This window comes from Moschus berezovskii, chromosome 7 (genome assembly GCF_049115385.1).
Source record: "Moschus berezovskii isolate FMDL1 chromosome 7, NW_MosBer_1.0, whole genome shotgun sequence".
Lineage (NCBI taxonomy): Eukaryota > Metazoa > Chordata > Mammalia > Artiodactyla > Moschidae > Moschus > Moschus berezovskii.
In genome coordinates this window covers 19,466,930-19,474,225 of record NC_142466.1, presented here as the reverse complement: position 1 = coordinate 19,474,225, position 7,296 = coordinate 19,466,930, and positions in this window count along the sequence as shown.

The window sequence follows — 7,296 nt, the reverse complement described above, 5'->3', positions numbered from 1 at the left end:
GTACCAAAGCTTTCATATCCATTCGTCTGCAGATGGACATCTAGGTTGCGTCCATGTCCTGGCTATTATAAACAGTGCTGCAATGAACATTGGAGTACATGTGTCTCTTTCATTTCCGGTTTTCTTGGTGTGTATGCCCAGGAGTGCGATTGCTGGGTCGTATGGCATTTCTATTTCCAGTTTTTTAAGGAATCTCCACACTGTTCTCCATAGTGGCTGTACGAGTTTGCATTCCCACCAACAGTGTAAGAGGGTTCCCTTTTCTCCACACCCTCTCCAGCATTTATTGTTTGTAGACTTTTGGATAGCAGCCATTCTGACTGGTGTGAAATGGTATCTCATTGTGGTTTTGATTTGCATTTCTCTGATTATGAGGGATGTGGAGCATCTTTTCATGTGTTTGTTAGCCATCTGTATGTCTTCTTTGGAGAAATGTTTCTTTAGTTCTTTGGCCCACTTTTTGTTTGGGTCGTTTATTTTTCTGAAATTGAGCTGCAGGAGTTGCTTCTATATTTTTGAGATTAATCCTTTATCAGTTGCTTCATTTGCTATTATTTTCTTCCATTCTGAAGGCTGTCTTTTCACCTTGCTTATAGTTTCCTTTGCTGTGCAGAAGCTTTTAATTTTAATGAGGTCCCATTTGTTTATTTTTGCTTTTATTTCCAATGTTCTGGGAGGTGGGTCACGGAGGATCCTGCTGTGATTTATGTTAGAGTGTGTTTTGCCTATGTTCTCCTCTAGGAGTTTTGTAGTTTCTGGTCTTACATTTAGATCTTTCATCCATTTTGAGTTTATTTTTATTTATGGTGTTAGGGAGTGTTCTAGTTTCATTCTTTTACAAGTGGCTGACCAGTTTTCCCAGCACCACTTGTTAAAGAGATTTTCCTTTCTCCATTGAATATTCTTGGCTTCTTTGTCAAAGATAAGGTGTCCATAGGTGCATGGATTTATCTCTGGGCTTTCTATTTTGTTTCACTGATTTATATATCTGTCTTTATGCCAGTACCATACTGTCTTGATGACTGTGGCTTTGTAGTAGAGACTGAAGTCTGGCAGGTTGATTCCTCCAGTTCCATTCCTCTTTCTCAAGATTGCTTTGGCTATTCGAGGTTTTTTGTATTTCCATACAAATTGTGAAATTATTTGTTCTAGCTCTGTGAAAAATACCATTGGTAGCTTGATAGGGATTGCACTGAATCTATAGATTACTTTGGGTAGTATATTCATTTTCACAATATTGATTCTTCCAATACATGAACATGGTATATTTCTCCATCTATTAGTGTCCTCCTTGATTTCTTTCACCAGTGTTTTATAGTTTTCTATATATAGGTCTTTAGTTTCTTTAGGTAGATATATTACTAAGTATTTTATTATTTTCATTGCAACAGTGAATGGAATTATTTCCTTCTATTTAAAATTGTATTTCTTTTTTAACAGACATAACTAATTCAGGCTGTTAGCACTTAAGACATGGTTATACAGGATGGTGAGAGAAAGTAGCAGTTATGGGTTGGCATATAAAGGCATGTTCTGGGATGCTACTAACATTCTCGGTGCAAGTTATATGCATATATATACTTACTTTGTCAAAACAATCATTGTCCTGTATATTCTTTCTTGCAGATTTTCTGATAAATACATTTTAATTAAAATTACTACAAAATATTTCTTTATTTCATTTAAAAATATAACAAATTATTGTTAAATTTTTAAAAACTATTCTTATTTGTTATTAGAACAAATTTTCTTACGTGGGGAATGACTATTAGTAAATCAATCAATTAAGAGCAATAACAACTCCAATTTCTACCATAGTAATTCACTTCTCCAAAACTGAGGGCTACTAAGATTATGGCTAATGGCCTTTCATTTCTCAAATTGTTCATTTATACTTTCTGATTTTCAATCCACAGTCAATATTTTCAAGTAATTTTAGTTTACCAAATCCATTTTTTGTTTTTACATTTTATTTTTTATAAGAACACTTAACCTTTTCCTAAAGACCCACTTTCTTAACAAATCTTCAATGGTATAATGCATTATTGTTGGCTACAGTTATAATGTAGATCAGAGCTCTAGAGTTTACTCATCTTAAGCAAATTGTTGCTGCTGCTATGGAACGCTGTATTGAAGTTCCGCAAAAAATTAAAAAATAGGCCTATCGTGTGATCTAGCAATTCCACTTACAGTTGTTCATCCAAATGAACTGAAATAGAAGTTTCAAAAGACATAAGTACTCCCATGTTCACTCCATCACTATTCACAAATAGCTAAGATGTAAAAGCAATCTAAATGTCCACTTGCTGAAATGGATACATAAAATATGCTATACATATGAAATACAATAATTCTCAGCCTTAAAAAGAAGGAAATTCTATAATATGACCAACAGAAATGAAATTTGAGAACATTATTCTAAGTGAAGTATGCCAGTCATAGAAAGACGAGTCTTGTATAATTCAAATTTTACCTAAAATAATCATAATCATAGAATCAGAGTAGAATGGTGTTTGCCAGAGCCTGTGAGAAACAGGAAATTTGAGCTCCTAAAAAAAACCATAGCATTTTTTAATCATTGTATATTTTATTTTTTAATCTTCTTTAAATTAGTACTAGAATGAGTCAATGTGTTCCCAGTTGCTCTCTTTCAAGAAACAGTCTAATTTCAGCTTTCATTGTGTTTTCATCATCATATCTGTAAATGCAAAAAAAAAAAAAAAAAATCTATTTCTTGTCCTATGCTTCTGTTAGTTCAATAATAAACACATCAACTTTACTAATTTTAACATGCTCATTTTGGCACTAAACAAGGATTATACAGACCTAGAGACTATCTCTTGTGAAATGAATGTTATTAACAAAGGATTCTTTGCATAACCACAAACACATAATTGAGAGTATAATTTTACCTATGAAAATTGCTTTCTACAACTTTTCATAGTTTTACACATTTACAGGATAATTACATCATTTCTCTCCATTGAAAAGGAAATTGTAAAAATGCAGAAATGAGTTCACTTTGGAAGTTATAATCACTTATAACAATTTAGTCCAAATTGTATGGATGAATTTATGCATGTAAAGTTTTGTTATATGTGAATAAAATGCTTCTTTTGACAGTTCTAGTTGCAGGTATTGTCCACAAACATAACTTCAAACACATATGTCCACACATTTATGAACACATATACATGCACAGATAAGCATAAACTGACAGAGAATATTTCTAATATTCATTTATTTACATATTTTTAATGATTTATTGTATTATATATTGGATTACCCTATCTATCCAAATCAACTTTGATGACTATGAATTTTCTTTATAGATTCAGTTCCTACCATCCCCTTCAGAATAAATCATCTGCTTTTCTGTTTTGCTATTGCATTTCATTCAACCTCTACAATTGTGTACAAATGCAGTAATGTCAATCAAGTGGAATTTTTGGGCTATGTAACAGATTCTTCTTGATACAACTAACTCTGCTAGGAGATTATAAGCTTTACTCATATTTAAATACCTAGTTCTAAGGATAAAACTTGGCATACAGTTGCTGTTCAACAAATATTTATTTACTTGATACATGTTCATTCTAAAAAATATAGGGTGTAATGTTTATAAAATAGTAACTTTCCAAAGCTGATTCTATTAAAAGTTATACTGTACCTCTTCAATTATTATTTTTCAAAATTATGATCAATATAATTACATATGGGTGTCCCTGGTGGCTCAGACAGTAAGGAATCCATCTGCAATGCTGGATACCTGGGTTCAATCCCTGGATCGGGAAGATCCCCTGAAGAAGGAAATGGCAACCAACTCCAGTACCCTTGCCTGGGAAATCCCATGGACAGAAGGAGCCTGGTGGGCTACAGTCCACAGGGTCATAAAGAGTCAGACACAACTTAGTATCTAAACAACAACATAAACACATATGCATTAAATTAGTAGAAACTTTAGGCAATCAGAAATATCCTAAGAATATAAGTGTCCATATCACATGCCTAAATGTCACATACAGTTTAATCAAATATGGAAATGTGGGCCATTGTTCTATTTTCAATTGTCATACCACCACTGGAATCATTAAAATAACACAAAAGAGGAACTTACTCATCTAAAATTAATATGCCAAGTAAGAGTCTAAGTGCTTATTTTGGAAGAAAAAGGTTGTCCTTGTCTTTAAATAAAAATAAGGTAACTCACAAATTCACTAAATCATTTTTTTCTATTATTTTTTAAAATGAAAGTAATATATGTTCATTGGTTAAAAAACGACATAGAAAAGAGTAAAGAATTAATTTAAACAATAAACTGTACCCCTATAACATAAAGACACCCATTCTAATATAAAAATGATACATTTCATTTTAAATATTATCTGTCCATAGACATATATGTGTGTATATTTCCTTGCATATGTGTCTGTCCTTGCATATTTGTGTTTATTCACAAAAAGTGTTGGTATGATGTGACTGATTGGAATCTAAGGTTTTTGTAGTCTGCTTAACATTATTTATCACTATCAAGATGAAATGACAGAGTAGTATGGAAACATATACATTACCATATGTAAAATATAGTGGGGATTTGCTGTATGATGCAGGGAGCTCAACAAAGTGCTCTGTGACAACCTAGAGGGGTGGGATAGGAAGGGAGGTGGCAAAAAGATTCAAGGGGGAGGGGACATATGTATTCCTACAGCTGACTCATGTTGATGTATGGCAGAAACCAACACAATATTGTAAAGCCATTATCCTACAATTAAAAAGAAAAAAGAAAAATACTAATAAATATTACATTAAAATATTTTAAAATTCTGTCATCAATATATTTTATTATTTGCATTACAATCTATTGAGTAGGTATCACAGTTTACCTATCTTCTTTAATCAGATATACAATTTAAAAATATTTTGTGTCTATAAATTATTCTGCCAATGATCTTTGCATCAACCTATGCTGATATGTCTGAGATAATCTTGCATGTGCCTCAGATTTAAGGCCAATATCTACGTTTGCGATGATTAACTAATGTTTTCATTCTATAGTTCAAGTAAATTACTTGACTGAGCATGTTTTTATGATATGTCAGAACTTCTATAATTAAATTTGAGTCTAAATATTCAAGAAAATATTTTATTGATATTTCATATATTGTTTGTTAGAGACTAAATGAAGTATATAGAATGCTTTGCAGAGTTACACTTTAATATTCATTACCAAAACTAGATATGAGAATCAATATTATATTTCTTTACCACTTCAAATAAGATACAGTTCATTAGAAGAAAATGTATTCATTTTTATTTCCTTAAAGCTTTATGTAAATATTATGAGTTACTCTAACAGTACAGGATAAAAAGTAAGTAAAAAAATCAACATTAAATATATGAAAATAGGTCACATTATAGTGCTATGTGATACACATGTTAATTTTTTTTATTTGTTTTATTGACTTTTCTTAGATTTTAGAAGTTATTTCCAATGGCAGGAAATTGTGATAACAGAATCTTTAGATAAAATCTCCCCAGTATAAAATGACATAAAAAGTACCCTCATTTTATAATTTCTTGTTAGAGAAATTAAGTGTGTTCAAAATTTAAAGTCCAAACCTGGCAGATGATAAAATTAGTGAGCAAAAATTTTTGAGTGACTACTGTAACCTTCACTGCTTGAATAACAGAGTGATGGTTATACAATTCAACTGTCTGTGCTGACTGCAATACAAATTATAACACAGATTACCTACTACTGTTTGCCAGCAAATATTTTTCAGAAGAGATTATGTAACACAATTTATCTCAGATAAATTGTCTTTCTCTACTGTGGGTTGAGTGCATCTATTCCTTTAAACATTCAGAAAATGTGAATAATAGAGTCCTGAGTAACTAATCATACCATATGAAAATACAATCATATTAAAAATGTATTTTTCTTCTAGCTTTAAAATTACCTCTGCGGTTAAATTACTGGGAAGCAAGGCAAATAATATTGGTGCATTTGTACAGCTCTTTGACATCATGGAAAATAAGCATTAAAATTAAACTTAAGCTGAACAGGACAGGTGACTGGAGTGGAAAGAGCATTTTGATGCAAATGGAAAGAGAAAGACTTCTTGCAATAATAAAAGAAGCAATGAACCTGAGCTGAGCATGACTGTCTATGAGAATCTTGTCCCCACATATATAGTTCACAGCTCCTATCTCCTCTCAGACTCTGTCCAAATTCATTAGAAAGGTAATTGCAACTGTCTGTTCAAATACTGGAGAACAGCAATTGCCTTTTTCCCTCTTTCCTTTCTATTCCATTCACAGGTAATCTCTCTACTACCTCTGCTCATGATAAGCAAGGAGCAAACCTTGAATCCCTTGTAACCACTGGGCTATTCACAGACAGAATGAAATCCAATCTCTGGTATTTAAAGTAGATTTAATATTTTTATGCACTATAATTCTTGGTAGGAGTTAGTGTATATTAATGTTAAAACTCTGTTAAAAGAGGATTACTCTTCTATCTGAGAAGCCAAATCAATGCAGGTCATTTTTAAATACTTCTGGCATTCCCATACTTAATCTTTTAACATGCACCGCTGTAAAATGTATTTCTACCTTAGAGGAAAGAGTGGATTCCTCACAGAGATTAGGTCTGTGTCTTAACTGTCCATCATCATGACAAATGCAGTTTTCTTACTAACTTTCTAGTGTAATTACCATCATTACTAAGTCATTTTTCAAGCAGCTAAACCCCATAATCTACTAAGCAGATTAAACTAATATGTAATCTAACATAAAGCCATGTTCCTTAACCTAAATTACATATGATACAATGGAAAAAGCAATGGTTGGAGTTAGAGCTTAGTTCTAGCTCTAACATGTGTTGGTCAACAGGTTATCATCTTTAAAATGCAAATAACATACCATCAGTACAGTACTGTTTCAAGTAAATAAGGCATTCCCTTAAGTCAGACATATAGTGATTTCTTATTAAATTATATATACATACTTTTATAATCTTATAACCCTTTCTCAAACATCTCTTTCATATTTTTATTTTTGTTGTTTCTCCCCAAAAAGAACATACATATTTATGTGTAAGTTATATTTATGTTTATTTAAATTATTTTTCAAGGATTCTCTCAAATGTCACTGGGCAGTCGAAAGGATTTTGGTCCTTATATATGTCTCCATAACTTATGGCAAAGCGTATAGAGAGAAATGCATTGATTTGACTTCTCAGATAGAAGAGCAATCACTGTTGAACAGAGTTTTAACATTAAAATGTTGTTCAGT